The sequence below is a fragment of the Gorilla gorilla genome, chromosome 8, assembly GCF_029281585.2.
Source record: "Gorilla gorilla gorilla isolate KB3781 chromosome 8, NHGRI_mGorGor1-v2.1_pri, whole genome shotgun sequence".
Taxonomy (NCBI): Eukaryota; Metazoa; Chordata; class Mammalia; order Primates; family Hominidae; genus Gorilla; species Gorilla gorilla.
In genome coordinates this window covers 139487570-139506762 of record NC_073232.2, presented here as the reverse complement: position 1 = coordinate 139506762, position 19193 = coordinate 139487570, and the positions used below count along the sequence as shown (strand labels likewise).

The window sequence follows — 19193 nt, the reverse complement described above, 5'->3', positions numbered from 1 at the left end:
CAGCTCCAGGACATGGCAGACTACATCCTCTCTAGAAAACATTATCATTCATGCATGTCATTGTCAGCCCCTTCCCTACCTCCTGGGGATCAGGGATTCTATTACACTCAGTGAAGGCCCCGTCCTGTCAAAGCTAAGATAGTTTACTGGGGAGCAACATCTCTGAAGGCTTACGTTTCAGATGGAAAGCAGCAGTTAGATAATCCAGCAATGCAAACACAAACGAATATTCAGAACCACATTTAAATGAAGTGGTGCAGTTCCTTTTGGCTGAAGGTACTTAGTAATAAAGGGGAAATCTTGTTTCACTGCAGGGATTATTTTGATGTTTTTACTTTTGTTGTTTTCTGGGGGGTGGGGGGGGGGTGTTGTTTGCTTGTTTTTGCTATGGTAAAGTTGGGTTGTGACTATTTTGAAAATGTCCATACATCATCCCATATGTAGGTAGGACGTTTTTTCCTACTTATTTTTCTTTAGGTCAATTTAATATATCTTGAAATCAACCTTGGGCGGCATATTTTAAGCCTTTGAATGGGATTTAGTTACAAAAAGTGCCCATCAGTCAAAAAGCATTATCAAAGTCAACCTGTCTATTTCAGGGTCTAAAAAAACAAGGCAGAGCTGTTTGTTCACAATCCATCATTATTGGTACCTGCTAGCAGGAACTCAAGATAAACAGGTACAGAATGTAGCTACAGCTTCTGCTCTAAATTATCTTGGTTAGATGCCCTGGCTATCCGTGGGAGCTGGACCTGCCATGCTTAGCGCCACGTAACAGAGACCCTCCTTTCAGTAGTAGCACCAGGCGGACCACAGAGGGATCACATGGAGCTGTGTGGCTGGGTCTTCCCCAGTGCTCCATGGATGCTGCAGGAAACCCGAGGCCAGTGGACCAGGGGAAGGAAGACAGGGCAGGGCAGGAAGACAGGGAAAGCTTCCTGAGATTTACAAACAGCCACTCACGGATCCCAGGACTCCTAGGGATGTGGGAGAACACGATTACACAAGCTGTCCATTGGGTGTGGAACGTGGCTGGGGATGTATTCTAAAGAAGGCTGATAGCGAGGCAGGAAGGGAGGCAGGAGTCCTGGAAGAGGCAAAGAACGAAACAAGAACCAAACGGAGGCCCTGGGTGAAACAGATGCAGGGCTCAGGGTGCCCGAGGGAGACTGTACACGATGATTAAATGAGGGCAACCATCCTGCACGCGAGGCGGAAAGGAACGGGTGACCAGGCTGGATACTTAGATTCTCACTACCATATTCCATCACACAGAAACTACACGCATATGTTTAAAATGACAATATCATACATATGATTCTGGGTTAGGAAAAGAGGAGGAGTGGCTGAGAAGGAATCACGGTAGCTGAGTCTTCATATTGCTATTGCTGTGTAGACCACACTTCTGAAGCCTAAGAAACACTGGGGGCCTCTGTTTCCCTAGGTAATCATCTGCCTTAAGGACCTGCTGGCCTGGCAATCCTACCCCGGGGTGTGTTTCCTGGAGGCGCTCTCCCGCAGGTGTGCCTGGAGATCGCTAAATGCAAGATCTAACACGCTGTCCTAATAGCAAACACTGGCATCACCCAGGTACCCATCCATGAAGAGGGGTTACGCCTGCTGCCGTCTATTCCTACAACAGGAGTATTATTCAGCTAAGAAAACGAATGGACCACAGCTGCACCCATCAACCTGGAGAGACTGCAAAACCACAGTGCTGAAAGCTAAAAGCATGTCATGGAAAAATATATATTGTTTGACTCTGCTTCTATAAGCGGCGAAAGGAAGCAAGGCTTAAGAACATATTGTTTAAGGATACATTAATATGTGGTAAAACTAAAAAGAGAAGCGAGGGAAAATGAATCCCAAATCTGTGTAGAGACCACATCACAAAGAAGAAGAAGTGCACAGCTGGGCGGGGGGAGCTACTCAGGGACTGGAGCGGGAAGCAGTACAGAGAGGCCCACTGAATGATTTGTCATCTCTACATATGTATTTCTTCTCCTGCATGAATGATCTGTTTTGATTTAAAAGTGAAAAAAAGGCCGGGCGCAGTGGCTCACACCTGTAACCCCAGCACTTTAGGACGCCGAGGCGAGTGGATCACGAGGTCAGGTGATTGAGACCATCCTGGCTAACATGGTGAAACCTTGTCTCTGCTAAAGAAAAAAAATACAAAAAAATTAGCCAGGCATGGTGGCGGGTGCCTGTAGTTCCAGCTACTTGAGAGGCTGAGGCAGGAGAATGGCGTGAACCTGGGAGGCGGAGCTTGCAGTGAGCTGAGATGGCGCCACTGCACTCCAGCCTGGGCGACAGAGCAAGACTCCGTCTTAAAAAAAAGAATGAAATGATGCTGATGAATATTACTGATCAGCTGGAATAAGGCAGAAACTTCTACGGGGGAAGCTCACAGCCCCTTGTGCACTGCACAGCCAAAGGGGCATCATTTCCCAAAGTGTGTTTCCTGGAACGCTGGCCCCAGCAGCCTAACAAAAAATAAATAAATAAGGAGCCCGTGAGTAAGGAAAGTTAGGAAAACACTGTAATGCTGAGCCCTAATCCCACTTCTACAAATGCTTGGTGTACATTAATGTATTCACGTTTCTGAAAGCACTGCTATAGGGAAACATTTTTCATTCTGTTCATCTTGGTGTTACTCAGTCTCACGTGATCAATCTCTTTAAAGAGAACTTATCACTATTCCAATCAAACATTTGAAAAACACCCCCAAAAATGATTCCAAATCATGTAAATTCCACCCTAGCTCAGAAATACACAAAAGTACTTTATGAAGAATAAATCAGACCTTTCTTGGGAACATTCTAGGCATAGAACCTTTCCAAAGCATTAGAACATACCATTGATTGCTTTGAATAAAAAGAAAAACTACCCATCTTGTTCTTTCTGTCTCTAGCATCCTACTTCTTACTTACACTGATGCCCACACTTAACTTCCAAGTACTGTCTTAAAAATCAAAGAAAACATCTTTCTCTCTCTTCCCTTCCCAACAATATTCTGAGCTTTTTGAAATACATGTAAAAGAAATATCTATGCATATAAAAGCTTTCATGGGTACACACAAACAAGAAGTAAGGTGTCTAAAGACATACTGCAAGCTGTCGACATTTCCTGAGTAATCTAAAGGGGATGGATAGAAAGGGGGTGGGGGAGAAGAATGATTAGCTTTGACTTCATACATCCTTACTGTATTATCTTCACTCATTACAAAAAGCAGGTATTACTGTTAAATTTTTTTAAATAGGGAGGTTGTTTAAATGAAAACATTTTTTCCAAACGTGAATTTAAGAAGCAAGAAATCATCACAGAAGAGACGCTGAAGCAAAAATGAGATTCTCCATCCTTTTTTTTTTTTTGGCAAGGGGTGGGGAGAGTGGGAATGAAAAAATGTTGACAAAATAAGTCAAATAATTAACAAGGTACTTTCCAAGCCCTTAACAGAGAAGCTGCCATCATGGACAGGTGTAATTATGGATTTAGAAAAATTCATCCTTCATTGAGAAAAAAAAAAAATACTCCTAAAGGAAATGAGAGCTTCGGCCTTGCTGGGCATCACGAAATCACTACAAGGAGAGGCTTAACTCACGCAGGCTCCCTGAAAGCACAGAGGGAGCTAAAGAAAAATAAATCGAGGTGTCTGCAAGCGAGAAGCACAGTCCTCCACCATTCGCACCTGCCCGCTGAATCAAAGGCTTTGAATACTAGAGGCTCTTTACCTTCTAATGGAAACACATTCTCAACTTCTGTATGGATTAGATCTCACGACGCTTGCATATTCCTTCAAGCATACATGAGTATAAAATAATGTGCAAAAATAAAGTCTCACTTTTCTTGATATGCAGCCAGTGTTGCCACACGATGGCCAGGTAGAAGTTTCCTTCTAAATCCACTTTTACTTGAGAGCAAAGACCAAAATGATTCTTGAAATAATTTAATGCCTTACCCAAGCAGACACATCACAGAAAGCCGCCTTGTAAACAACTCTGAGAAATCAGTGAACTGGGGTTAAATAACTCTGCTTCCGTGAGGATATCATCCTCGGAGTCATTGAAAGGATGCACAGAGCCGGAATGACACACCCACTTGTGATGGGTGATTGAATAATTTTGTAATATATGCTTATTCTCCAAAGCATCGAGTCCTTCAAGAAGGAAAACACATTGTATTCTCAAATGCAAATTTAATTTTATTTGCAGGTTTAAATCTTTTCAAAGGGCACTACTTTGAAACTCTGGAATATTGGCACACTCTGCAGAGCTTTCGGAACATGCAGTGGGCTGGCTGACACTCACAGGAAATGATTTGCAAGAGTCCAGCAGCGGGGAAAGGCAGGTGTGTGCAGGGACCTCCTTGTATCTCAGCGCACATCCCGTGAGGATTCAGGGCTCCCATCCCAGGAGTGGCCTGGACAGCAGGGCTGGACCCTCTGCCATGACATCTTCACTTTTCACCAGGTACATGCGTTATTTTCAGTATGTTTAGAAAAACAATGCTGTCTGAATTTTTCTTACTTGGCCAATTATCTGATCCATAATTTCTGCTATGAAGAAAAAAATCAATGTCTTCAAAATTCAATAAATGAAAGCTGTGAAATGTCAGCAGCAAACATGACAATAATAAAAAGCACACAGACAGTTATATTTCCTCTGTGAAACAGCAGGTCCTCATCAGATGACGTCTCAAGACCCCAAATTCACTAACAGGGGATGGCGATGTCTATAAAGACACCAAATCGGAGACACAAACGGCAGCTTTGCTAAGGGCAGTAGATGAATTAGGAGCATGCTTATCAGGGGTATTAGGAGCATGGCTGAGAGGAGTGTCTCTCCTTTTATGATGTCTGACAGCATCAGCCCAGAACCTGAGTCTAGGAGTCTGCTGAGTACACTGAGACAATGTCCTGCCTGATAGATGAGACATGAAAATCCCATCTGTCTGGCAAGTTGCACTTGGCTTTCCTTAGCTGCCCTTCCTGTAGTTAGAGCGCAGGACTCAGCAGCCCAGCTAAGGCTTTAAGAAGGATCACAGACACAACTGTACAGTTTCACTTCCGCAAGATGAGTAAGTTCTAGACATCTGCTGCACAACATCGTACCCAGAGTTAACAGTACCGTAACATACACTTAAAACTCTGTGAAAAGGGTGGATGTAAAGTGTTCTAAATAAAACAAAGACAATAAAATAATAAAGTACAACAAAATGCTAAACAAAATATAATAAAATATCATGGGTCCTATACCAAGAGCTGCTGGCTGTAATACGTTTAAGTCATTACGCCACGTGTCACATTCAGAAATCAGTCACAAGAATATTCTGAGTTTTTATTTTTCTCTTTGGAGAAATTCAGTAACACGTAGAACAATGCAGCGGAGGGAGAGGATCTGCATTAGGCTTTAAACTTCATGAGGCTAAGAAACCCTCAGAGAAGGAAAACAAAAAGAGGCAGGGGGAGAGAGCAGAGGCCATGCTGCACTCACCAGAGGGGCAGAGTCACCAGCTATGTGCCTGGCACCCATGCAGTCCATGGCTGGAGCCACCCAGGGAACAGGCAGTGGCTCAGAGGCAGGACTCAGGGACAGATAGAAGAACCAAGGTTCAACGAGACAGAGCAAGAGGGAAAAAGAAACCCCTCTGCTTCGGCTCCTGGTAGACGTGCATTTCCTGGTTTCCCGGGCTCAGCCTGAGAGTTATTCCACAGTAATCACAGGAAGCCCTCCTCTGACTGCATTATCATCCAAATGCACACGGTTCTACATCCTGCAGAAGAAATTCTCAGGCATCGGTCCCTTTACAGCCCCTCTAATGCCGCCTGTCACCTTCGTGGCTCTCCACAGCTTCCGTGGGAGTCATTTGCCGAGACAAGCAGGGGCCATTCTTCCTGGGATGAGCACTGGGGCCACCTTATGTGGCACCGCCGAAGGCCACAGCGCCTGCTGATGGCAGCACTGTGAGGTCTTTACAGCGGTTTCCATAGGTAATGGGCCAATAACCACCAAACGTAAGACTTCATAAAAAATCTCATTCTCACTGTGAGGGAACCAGGAAATGGAGAAAAATCTCTTCTTATTTCTTGATTGGGGTTTTGGGGAAGTCTGGCATCACATCGTAATGTATCCAGGTGACTAGAAAGAGAGAAAGATGATTTGTACCAGCAGCCTAGCAGTCAAGCTTGGAATTCCCTTAACCTAAGTCTCCAAGTCCACGGGACTTACCAACTCCTGCAGCCTTACTAAGGTGAATAAAATTAAAATGAGGTTTATTAAGTAGGCTCTCAACGGAATGTCTCTGCTGAGAGATTCTGCGTATTTAGGTGTGTGTGCTAACAGGAAGAGGTGAGCACATGCATTTATAACCACCTTTGCAATCCCTGGGACACTCCAAAGTTCTTTCCATAAATTCTATGTGTAACCTTTAATTGCCCAGTTGTGGGACATGTTGATTTTTACTCCACATCTGATGGAGCACCTACTGATGTGAATCATTTTCCTGCATTTTCACTACTTGTCCATTTTTCAAATCCATCATTTACAAATGAAAGGCAGCTCCACTCAAGGAAAGAAAAATGGATTTGATGATGCCCTTTAAGCACTCAGCTCTAGTGGTATAACGTGAAATACACCCCAGGGCTGTACTGTTGCCTCTGACAGTAAGGATGAGATGGGCCCTCACCCTTGCGTCTATGATGTCCTGAAAGTCACCAGGTGCCCAAAGGACACACAGGCACCACCCAGTCCTTAGCTCTGCTCTCCAGGCGGCTATTTCTGGCCCTTGCTCCTATTTTCAATCTCCAATCTCGGATGAGGTTTTCCCACACAGGGTGACCTCAGATTTTGCTTTATTTTATGAAAATCCAACTTAGGCCCTAAAATAGGCACATGCACTTGCATTTTCATTCTTAAACTCCAAAAGCAAGCTCAATCTTCTCCTAACTTCTAGGAGTTAAACATTCAGACTCATCCACTGGAATCTCAGTGTGAAGAACATGAAAGCTTCTCAAAGCTGCCACTTGTTGTGGATGGAAATAAAGTTAAAAACCAAGGAACTGATTCTGGATCATCAAATAAATTTCAGTGTTTCCAGTTATGCAGTGAGAAGATAAATTCAAAGATGTTTCCTTTGGTTAAACACACACGAAAAAAATGCAGTGTAGGTTAAGCTTTTCATCGCTAGGTAAACAAAAAGCCATCACCTAAGAGAGGCTGTATTAGCGACCACTTGGTAAGTGGTAGCAATATACACAGTGAACTAAATTTAATTAATAAGGAAGCTCCACAGTCTTAATGACAGGCAACACAAAAATACTGCAATAGGAAATTAAATTAGAAGTTTATCCTAGGTCTTTAGAGAATATCTCAACATTATTATCTTAGAGAACATCTCAACGTTAGATATCATCTAACAGATGATATCGTGTTGACAAATTTGAAAGTGGGGTGCTAATCCACAATGAAGCTCAGTGATCTCAATGTTCACTATGTCACATTTTGTCATGTTTTTAAAAAAATGAAACGGGGTCTTGAAATCTTGGCTTCCTGATAATATTCAAATCTGAGGCATTAAATATAATATTCAAAAGGATAACCAACTGATTACTGATTCTTATTTTAGTGAAAAAACTCCTGTTAAGCTAATACAAAATCATTTTTCATATGGTTACAGAGAACAATTATAGAAACTTAACTATTCATCTCAATTGTTTGGAAACCATCAATACAGGAAACTAAATTACATCAGTCATCATAATAGCTCCAGTATTAAAACCCTACAGCAAAGATACTCCATTGGGTTGCATGAAATACTAAATAAATCAGCTGGAGATGAAAATCCAATGCTGACTGTCCAGGATTGTCTTGTCAAGTCTTCTCTCAGGGGAACGTGGTGAATAAAATTACTGGACTACGGAGCCAAACATATATGACGTCCATTTAAAGCAATTACTGCACTTTAGTTCCCATAACTGGAGCATTCCCATAACTAAGACAGCAAAATTCTTCCGCTTCACAATGACAAAGACATTACTATTCCCAATTGTCTGTATGGAACTGTTTCTTACTCAAATACTAACAGATGAATGGCCCCTTCACCATATCCCCTGCTAGAAGTAATTCTTGATAGGATATACTGCTCTAATTCTGCCCAAATCGCAGAGGAGGCCGGGTGAGCCTACAATCTAGCGTATGTAAGAAGCAAAGGGGAAAACACTGAATTCTCCTGTGATCAATCAAACGCATCAATTCATTCTTAAAATTTGGGTCTACATATGGTATCAAAATTCTGTCCAACAACTTATGCTATAAGCCAGGGGTCACAAAACTATAGCCTGTGGACCAAATCTGGCCCACCTCCTGGTTTTGTAAATAAAGTTTTGTTGGAACTCAGTAGTTGCCCATTTGTCTACATATTCTCTACAGCTGCTTTCCTGCTTCACCAGCAGAGTTGGGTTTTCACGACATTTGAAATGTTACGATGTTATGGCCTTCAAAGTCTAAAATACTGAAAATGTAGCTCTTTAGGAAAAACTTTTAACACCTGCTATGAGCTATTCTTTCAATCAACACGTAGATAATAAAGTCAGTTGCCTATTAAGACAATCCTAAAATGTGAGAATTGTCCGTGTTCTCAACATGTACAGGAATGAATACACTCCCATTTTCCTGGGAAAAGAGGAAGAGTACGTCCAAGTCTTCCAAAAGTGTTATTGGTACATTCAGGTACAAGTTAAACAAGGCCAAAATATGCCTATCTTTTGCTTCACTAAAATTTGAACTGTTTATCTGGTATTTCTGGAGACAATTCCTCATCACCCCCCAACTTCCTTGTAAAGCTTTCTACATAAGATTCCTGACTTAGTCACATTTAGGGACCACCCTGTACTTGCTGCCTCATTTCACAATGGTACTGATAACAGTGCCCAGTTTCACGGAGATTTTAGGAGGATTAAGGTGAGATCAGGATTTAATTCTCATAAAGCTCTAGAACTATGACCAGCAAGAACTGGTTGGCATAAACTGAGTTAGCTCAATTAAGACTGGAGAATGAGGGAAGGCTGTATTTTTCTTTTCCCCCCACAAAGGTTCAGTTTCTTCTGGCAATTGTGGTCCTATTCTCTGTGAAGTGCAGGCAGGTTTTGGGAGAGATTACACCTCCACCGCCAAGAAGAAACTCAAAAGCATTAGAAGTAAAATACTTAATAGGCCACTAAGTCTGTTTATATTAGGAATAGCAAGGTGTTGGATATAGTAAAAACAGGAATAAACTGATTTAAATTGAAAAAGACCTTCAGACGTACTGAAAGACAGCACATTGTTAAGTTCCAGTGGAGCAAAGCTTTGAAAAATGGAGCAGGGAAGGAATCCTGCACTATTCCGTAAGACCAGCTCTTGATTTTTCATATCCTATCAACATTTCATAGTTCATAATGTTGTCAGAAAATGAAAATTAAGAGATGTATGTATAAAGCAGCTAACACAGTGTCTGGCTCTTTGGGAAGTACACGAGGTTCTTTATTTATTGAGCTCGGATTCTACTGAATAAATGCCATCCAGGAGGTGGAGGGGGACTTTGGAGAACATAGAGCACCTAAGTTCTGCTCTCACAGCGCAAATCACATCAAGACTCTCTTACCCAAGGAACGTGTGCAGAAATCCACAACAAACAATTCTGTACATTGATAGCGTATTAAGTAAATGCATATTCTTATACACATGTATATACAAGAATATACAGTAGGCCGGGCACGGTGGCTCACGCCTTTAATCCCAGCACTTTGGGAGGCCGAGGTGGGCAGATCACTTGAGGTCACGAGTTTGAGACCAGCCTGACCAACATGGCAAAACCCTGTCTCTACTAAAAATACAAAAATTAGCTGGGCATGGTGGCGGGTGCCTGTAATCCCAGCTACTCGGGAGGCTGAGGCACTAGAATTGCTTGAGTTTGGGAGGTGGAGGTTGCAGTGAGCTGAGCTTGCACCACTGCACTATAGTCTGGGCAACAGAGTGAGACTCTGTCACAAAAAAAAAAAAAAAAAAAAAAAAAAAAGAATAATAATATATGGTAGATGACAATGTAATAGATGATGTTCTAAAAAGTCACCTTTTAAATTATTTTGGAAAACTGAATCCCTCTAAGTGCATGATAAACAGTGGTTATCTGAAGGTAGCCTTAATCAAAATGAGCACTTATTCGGTAAGGTTTACTTGTTGGTAAGTCATACTTGCATGTAAAGAGTTTGCTTAAAGTGCACTATACACATAGATGATAACTCTTTTAAAATAACTGACTCTCCTCTGTATTCAAACAGAGAGACTATTCATGCTTGTCAAGAAGTAAAGAATAGGGGAAGGCTATGGGAGACCATTGCGTCTTTCATGGTATATAGACATTTCTGCTTTAACGGAGCTTATTTAAATTTCATGGCAAACATCACCCTGTTTCAACACTTGTCATATGAATCGCAATTTAAGCTGATTGCACTTCAGCAATGTTTAAAAATGTCCTTTAAATACTAACAAAATATGTATTGTCATCGAAGAAGCAAAAGTCCAACAAGGAACTTTACACAGGCCTAATGTATGGAAGAGGAACATTTCTTCGTAAAGCCACATGGTGTTTGCTGTGGCCACCTGCCTCCATCCACTTACGCCATCAAGAGTGGGTGGTTGCCAAACACGTGTCTGAGTTCAGCTTTAATCTGCTTACCCTATTTTCTCAGTAGAGGTTCTGTAAAATATCAAATCGAATGCATCATGCAACTCGCCCACTGCAACAGAGATGGAACGTGGAAATCCCAGGGCTGAGAGACCCAGAGGATGAACCAGGCAGGCCAGAAGCTGCACTCCTTCATCCACGCTGGAGTCGGAAGCAGAGAAAGCTCCAGAGTGAAAATGTTCATTAACACCCACGGACCAAAAAGGAAAGAGCCAATAACGTATGAATCTGAAGGTGAAGATGTTGGTTCTCTACCATTTTCATGGTGTGAATGAATCACAAGTCTTATTTTAAGGGACTCAGAAGTATCATCAGCAGTTCCATGTGACAATATTTACTCTGTGGGGAAGGAAAAAATCAGTACCTTTAAAATAAATTTCCTCATTGTCATATTTGGGTTCAGAGAAGGAAAAAAAACCATCAATAAATGTTATTTTCTATTAGAACTTAGGGGCATCCAGCTCAGATAGCCCAAGGCATGGTAATGAAAGGGTAACTTTATTGCTCATGGTCATCAAACAGAGCCAGGCCACCCACAGTCAAATGGGGAGGGTGACTGATCTGGAGGCAGGTCATAGGATAGCAAGTCATGTGCAAGGAGGGCTTGTCCAACAGGCCAAGAGCAGCCATTGAGGGTATTGGCTATCACGGCCTCTCAAACCCACATTTACTTCTTACCTACTCAACCCTAGGTGATCTTCTTCAATGTTTAACAAATTCTGAAACAAATGTCTGGGATGCACACTGGAAACACAAATAAAATGAATTTAGGTTTCCTTTCAACTTTATACTGAGTAACAGATCTGTGGGACAAAGCTACTTCACCTTTTGAGTGACTCAATTTCCAAACGCCCATCTCTATTTTTTTTAAAAAAACGGTCAGGCACGGTGGCTCACGCCAGTGATCCCAGCACTTTGGGAGACTGAGGCAGGTGGATTGCTTGAGGTCAGGAGTTCGAGACCAGCCTGGCCAACATGGTGAAACCCCAAGTCCACTAAAAATACAAAGATTAGCTGGGTGTGGTGGTACATGCCTGTAATCCCAGCTACTCAGGAGGCTGAGGCAGGAGAATTGCTTGAACCTGGCAGGCGGAGGTTGCAGTGAGTCAACATCACATCACTGCACTCCAGCCTGGGTGACAGAGTGAGACTCCATCTCAAAACCAAACCAAACAAAACAAAACAGATTTTCAAGTTTCTTTCTCGAATCCACGGAAACAGCCAATAAATGAACACAAATGGGAAAAAGCTCTGTCGGATTTGCCTCCCTCGCTTAAATGAAATGAATATTCTGGAATCTTAAGATCTTCCCTTTCCCCTCTCAATCTAGGAAGGCCTAGGAGATCACTCAGCAGCCTCCGTCCAGGCAAGGGGGAGAAGGTGCCAGGGAGCTGTGACTGCCGAGATACAGGGATGTGGATGAAGCCAGGAGCGTTTGTACAACATTCTAGCCATATTCACTTTAAACTATGGACACTGGAGTTTCTAAAAAGAGAAAAAAACATTAAGCAACATTTACAAGCCAAATTCCCTGCCTTTCTTTGAATCTCAAAAAAAAAAAAAAATCAAAATTGTGTAAGAAATGTCTTAAAATAAGTTTTTGATTTTTTACTTTAACTTTAGTTAATGGACTAATATATGAGAACCCCGAAGTGAGGGGTGCACACACATTTAGAGTATGGCACAGCTGCAGAATGTGCCAAAACACAAATTAGGTGAATTGGACATGGGGAGATCCGCAGCCCTACCGTGCAGTGCAATTACAGCGAAGACGGTTTAATTCTCCAAAGACTCAATAATATGAAAAAAAAAAACGTTTATGGAAAACATGGAACTGACAGTCTGTGTGCCCTCAGAGGTCATCAAACATAACTAGAGATTTTTTTATTTTTAATTCTGTACTTTTCCCATTTGGAACTTGGTGTTCAAGAATAAAATGCTTGCTTTCCAATGTTCCATAGCTTGCTATCACATCACCCATGAGCCACGCTGCGAAATAAATACATCTAAAGTCAGGTCGTCAATTCTTAGACCAAATTAGCAAAATAATTTATTGCACTAAGCGCATAAAATGTCAAGGGTAGGTAATTAGAATTATATGCACAGTGTGTTAGTCATCTTTAAAAAAAATAAAAACACATATCCTGTCCACTATGACTGAATCTCAGCAAATGACAGCACCAAAGAGGCGTTCAGGATAATTTAAAGGCCATGGTAATACGATGCCATTATACATGGCACCAGAAGGGTGTGAAGTGGCCTCTTGTGGTATAGATGGGATACGTATATTGTGATGAATCATTTTAATAGCTGTTATTCAACGAAGAAAACGTGAGAATATCACTGAAATTATATTGGGGAAGCTTAGAGTGCTATCAAAATGCAAAATGATTTGAGTATATTGCTGTTTCAGTGCCTGTTTTTATTTCAAAGTGTAACTAATACAGTGAGATAATGAGGGACGGCTAATGACGACAAAAGAATGCTGGTCAAAGCTACTCTGCAGCCAGCCTGGACGCAGCATCAGCTTCCTGAGAGCCTGGCATGAGCAGCTGGCATTTTTGGTCAGAATCTGTCCTCTGGTTGCATCAGACAGAACTGGATTTGAATCCAGGCTCCACCCCTTCCTCGCTGTGTGACCTTGGAGAGATCACTTACGTTCTCTGATCCACATCTGTGGAGACAGTTTAACAGTATCAAGTGCCCAGTTATCTGGTAAGAACCAAAGTATATAACCCACAATGGACCGAGTACCTGCCACCCTGGAGGCGCACAACCGAAGCGGAGCATCATTCTCATCGAAGTCTCATATTCAGTCAGGGCTTGGGGAAGGAAAAAAGTACAACAAGGAGGCTTCCATGTTCCTTGCCTTCCCCTTTACCCCATCCCTCTTCCATGCCTGTGGAACCTAAGGTGGGGATGGAGGGCAAACAAGGAAGTTCCTACACCCCCTAGCTGGGAGAAGACTGCAGGTCTCCCTGCAGCGGCTCCCTAAAGAAAAGCCTCCTGTGCACCGGGGCAGATGGCCTGGGAAGGGCAGCCAGTAGCTCCAGCACCAGCACAGAGCGCTGGTGGGTGGAAACTCAAGTGTGAAATCCATTCTTACCCCTTCCTGTCCTAGTTCTTTCTTTTTTTTTTTTTTTTTTTGAGACAGAGTCTCGCTCTGTCACCCAGGCTGGAATGCCGTGGCGCGATCTTAGCTCACTGCAACCTTCACCTCCCAGGTTCAAGTGATTCTACTGCCTCAGCTTACCGACTAGCTGGGATTACAGTCATGAGCCACTATGCCTGGCTAATTTTCCTATTTTTAGTAGAGACAAGCTTTCACCATAGTGGCCAGGCTGGTCTCGAACTCCTGAGCTCAAGCAATCTGCCCGCCTTGGCCTCCCAAAATGCTCAGATTACAGGCATAAGCCACCGTGCCTGGCCCCTTCCTGCCCTAGTTCTGATCAGAAGTGTCACTCTCTGTGGGCATGTCAGCCGCTTTATGAGAAGGTGGCTTCAGCAGGCTCAATGAGACTGGTGGCCTTACCAGCAAGGATTAAGACAAGCCCATTGAGCCATCTACCTGTGCTGAAGAGGTTGGCTCCCCAGTGACGAGAATGGGATAGTAAGAAACCCTATAGAAACCAGCAACCAAGACTGACCAAATAAAGGTCAACAAAATAAAGCGTTTCTGTTTCATTCCCCAGGAGTCCGCCTAAAAGAAAGGAGACGCTGCAGTTGGGAGGGGAAAGCCTTGGGGTTTGCTCAGAGCCCTGAAAATAAGGGATTGTGAGGGGAGAGGGGAGAGCCAGAGTGCACGCCTGCTCCTCCTTATTCCCATATATCACTGCCTCAGTTGTAGGGAGCATTACAAAAAAACAAAAACCTAGAGCTACTTCCCTCTCTTTCAGAAGGAAAACCTTCCATTTCTGTGGATAAATCAGATTCACAATGATGCATCATAGAAAGCCAGGGATCTCAACTAGTCCTCACGATGCTCAGGTTTTTCAAAACAAATTTGTATTTCAGGCCAATAAACCATCTCTAGTTTCTTACCATGAAAGGAAAAGAAAGCCAGAGGAGTGGCATGGCCCTGGAACATGGACCAGCACCTCAGAAACAGCTCTGGTTCCCACCAGAAGGAAACACGGCTCGGCTGCCAGGACTGTGGAAGAGCCATGGGCAAGGCGCTTTACACAAAGCGAGAGTCTTAAACCAGAAATAAGCCCAGAAAGAGGAGAGTGAAGGCTCGAGCAGAATATGACAAGGGGAACGATGCAGAAAGCCTTCCTGCAGGGCTTCTCAGCAGAAAAGGAGGCCCCACTGGGGCACCTTGAGCATTGTGTCTGTCTTGTTCTTGAAAGGCAAGGCTAAAGTGTCCCCAGGGGAATGATCTCGACCCTACAGGTCGAAGGCGATATGAGTTACTTTTCCCTTGTAGGCATTGAGCACTGGCTGATCTGCTACCACAGCTTCTGAACTGACGGGTGTAACCTGCCCATCACAGACTTAGGTTGGGCTCATCTGAGAGTCTCTTTGGCATATGAAGATGTCAGAGGCATCCGAACCACAGCGACTCCATTTTGAGTGAGGACTAGAGAAATGAGACTGAGACTTACTGGGCTGCATTCTTAGAAAGTCAGGCACTCCTCACCTCTAGATGTTTAAGGTTAAGGGAACACACTGGTGATGTTTACTAAACAGACCCAGACTTGGGAGTGTCCTAATATCCAGACATCCTGAGAACAAAGGCGTTCCTAATTTTACTTTTAAGATAGTAATATCGGGCGCAGTGGCTCACGCCTGTAATCTTAGCACTTTGGGAGGCTGAGATGGGTGGATTGCCTGAGCTGAGGAGTTGGAGACCAGCCTGGACAACATGGTGAAACCTCATTTCTACTAAAATACAAAAAAAAATCAGCCAGGCGTGGTTACAGGTTACTCAGGAGGCTGAGGCACGAGAATTGCTTGAACATGAGAGATGGATGTTGCAGTAAACTGACATCACGCCACTCTAGCCTGGGCAACAAAACGAAACTCTGTCTCAACAAAAACAAAAACGAAAACAGATAATATCGATTCTTGCAAAATATAATAATTAAGAAATTTAATCCTTTATCACAAACCCTCGTAGCAGAGCAGAGCTCCCCATATATATGAGTATTGTACCTAGGCCGGACGCATTCCTCCTCTTACTTTTGGGAATGTCCCACTCTGTCTATGGAGTAGCTGTTCTTTCACTACTTTATTCTCTTAATAAACTTGTTTTCACTTTGCACTGTGGACTCACCCTGTGTTCTTTCTTGTGTGAGATCCAAGAACCCTCTCTTGGGATCTGGATCGGGACCGCTTTCGTGTAACAAAGACATGGGAAAGAAAAATTCACGTCCATAGTGAGCTCTGCCATAGCGACATCGGACAGTTGGGAGGGCAGGCGTTTCATCGGCAGTCTCCTAAAGAAGGAAGTTCTGCTGTGTAGCTAAACTGGAAGGCTCCTCTTCCTCTTCGGCAGTTGCTAGTTTGGAGACACTTTTCTCTTCTCCTGCCTTGCATACTGGAGAGGATACAGGTTAATCACACTGACAGATACGCTGGTTCATTGAGGGGTAAGGGTTATTGGGGAGCATGCATGTGGACATTGCAATGACACAGTGATGATGCTCAGACAAATGAGGTCACACTGTGACAGGAAACATCTCCATGAATTTCTATATAGGTGGAAAACTGCATAAGCAACTAGTGCAAGAGACAGAATGATCCAGCACCAGTGAAGTTCCTGTGGTCCCGGGCAACGAGTATGCCTCAAAGGTAATCCCCATTCTGATATTTTCCACCATTGATAATTTTGTCGCATTCTTGGACTTCATCTAAATGGAATCATGTCATAAACACTGGGCGTCTGGCTTCCTTTGTTCTGCACCTTTGTAGAAGCCCTCCATGCCAAAGCATGCATCAGCAGTTAGTGCTTTTGGGTTGCTGTCTAGTATTCCACTATACGAAGAACCAAGAAATCTTTATCTACTGTTGACTGGTATTTGGATTATTTCCAGTTTGGAACAGATATAGATAAACCTGTTATGAACATTCTTGAACATGTTTGACTTGTATATTCTTGCCTTTTTTATGTGGAAATTGAGACCTCAAACTTACTATACCATAGGGGTGGAATTCCAGCAATTCTCTGTACAACCCCTGCACAATTCCAAGAAGAAGGCAAAAGAAGAGAGACGTGTATATTTTGCTTAGTTAGCTGTCTTGAACTTTCCTTTATTTTTATTCCTCTGCTTTTAGGAAATCCCACTTGAAAAGTAGCTATTTTCTCCTTTGCAAGGCTATCTTTTTCAACAAAAATCTTAAGCAAAATATAAAAAGCCAATACCAATTGATTCCTAAAATGAATCTATCAAGTTTCACTTTTTTTTTTTTCCTGAGGAAGCCGAGCATATTGACTCATTCTAGACCCTAAAAATATGCCTACATCCCATCTATTAAAAAAAAATGCAAGAGGGATCTGTGGGCAGGAAGATGGCTGAAACTCCCTTCTCTCCAGCCAGCCCCCAGCATGATGCTTGCTTTAAAGTCTGGAGCACGATGACACACACCTCACCCATGTGGAGTATCTCTCCAGAGCCGAAGGTATGGTGAGGCAAGTTTTCACCAATATTTTGATTTGTGATGCTGAAGACATGCACTTAAGTACTACAATACGTAAATGGTTTCTTACTTCAAAAAAAAAAAAAAAAAGAAGGGACGCCAATGATTTTAATAGACTTAGCAAAACAACTGTAAGTCTACTACACAATTGAACAATTCTAAGCAGTCTTGATGATGCTACAGAATTCCGTTATACTCTCCTCTTCATATAAGTGGATTTTCTAACCTGCCAATTACGGCTTTCCATTTTCTTCCTGGAGTTATACATCATGCGAATCTCAGATAGCACTATCCTTGGAGCTGTTTTCTTGCCAGTTCACAGTGCCACCTGCGGCTGAGCACTGCCTTGCTGGGCATGCATTTATGTTGACCTGTTTTCACTCTTGGTCCCGGAAAACTTCAGCCTTCTGATACTACCAGCCCAATGCCCAAGTTTCCTGGCAGCTTTATTTACAGTCACTTTAAAAGACGGAAGGCAGATTTCAATTTTATGGATTGCCAATAAAGTAAGATTTACAGAAGTTCCCCAGACCACTGGGAAAATTACTGGAGCCCACAGCTGCAACAACACATCCCCAAGGGAACATGCTGGAGAGTGGCAACTTCTCCTATCTGGTTTTAAACGTCCCCAACTCCTATACATTCCCTTCCCAGGCCCCTTACAGGCAGAAGAGGGGACTGCAGTTTCCATACTGCTCACACATAATTAAGCATCTCTTTCCAGCCAGCTCCCAACAGCCTCCCTGGTAAGCCGGAAAATCGGGCTTGGGGGATCTGAGTTAAGAAGAACAACAAGAAGAGTGAGGTGGGCAGAGTTTGGATCCACAGGCTCAGGACTCCCGTCCTGGGCATATCTGGATCCCCAAGGCTGGCAAAATCGTATACCAAAGGATGCTGCGGGGTAAGAGGGAAATAGATGACATTTTAGATTTTTTTTTCTTCTGAAATGTCTGGACACACTGCCCAAAGCATCCACATACAAAGAAGGTATTTCGTATAAAGTCATTTATAAAAAACAGACACTCTATAAGGCAGTGATAGGCTCAGTTCAGCTCAGCGAACAAGGATGGAGCTATGGCTTGGCCACAGGCACAGAGCTGGTGCTAGGTGCAGAGACTCAGGGATGTATAGGCAAAGAGGTCTCACTGCCCACTGATGTGTCTGGAGAGGTGGGTGGGTGAAAGGACTTTCCATTTGTCCTCCCAATTTCCTCTCCGAAGCCTGTCCCTTCCCTGGGGTCCACTACTTCTCTGTCCTTTCCTGAGAAACAGACTAATAAATGTGGCTACTTACATTTTACATTACGTTCTAGGAGCAAATCCAGGGGGCCAGGAGCCCTGCACTCGGCTGGCTGCTTAGTCCCTGGCCCAGGCCCCAGGGCCTGACAGGCATCAGAGGGGCCCCTGGGTCTGCTGCTCTGAGCTCAAAACACCCAATACTCTTTGGTGGGTGGGAAATTAAGGGCGGGGATAGCTCCGTGTGCATCCTAGGTCTTTTCCTCTCCCAAGAGAATTCTACTCTGCCACAAAGGAACTCAGCCTCTGCGCCCTGTGGCTTCTGCTGACGGGTGGTGTGTGCTCTGGAGGGGGGGTAGGGTTCCTGGCTAGGAGTGGCAGTGGCGCCTGCTCTGGAGTGTCCCTAAATGTCAGCATGCAACATTACCAGGCAGGCCCTCCCACTTCAGTCCTCAGGCCACTCATAGGACCTCCTGTCCCCATGTAGAGGGGCTGACACCAGGTTGGAGCAGGCACTGAAAGGATCCCCGAACTCCTGCTTCTACAAGGCAGCATCCGCAGGTGAGCGGCCAGGCACCTACAAGACCCGCACC

General features: G+C 43.6%; 1 protein-coding gene across 2 annotated transcripts in view; it reads right to left on the bottom strand.

Moving 5' to 3' along the window:
* The window catches only part of DOCK1 (dedicator of cytokinesis 1), a 565813-nt gene that overhangs the window by 245198 nt on the left and 301422 nt on the right, over positions 1-19193 (bottom strand). The gene's annotated exons all lie outside the window — the stretch shown is intronic.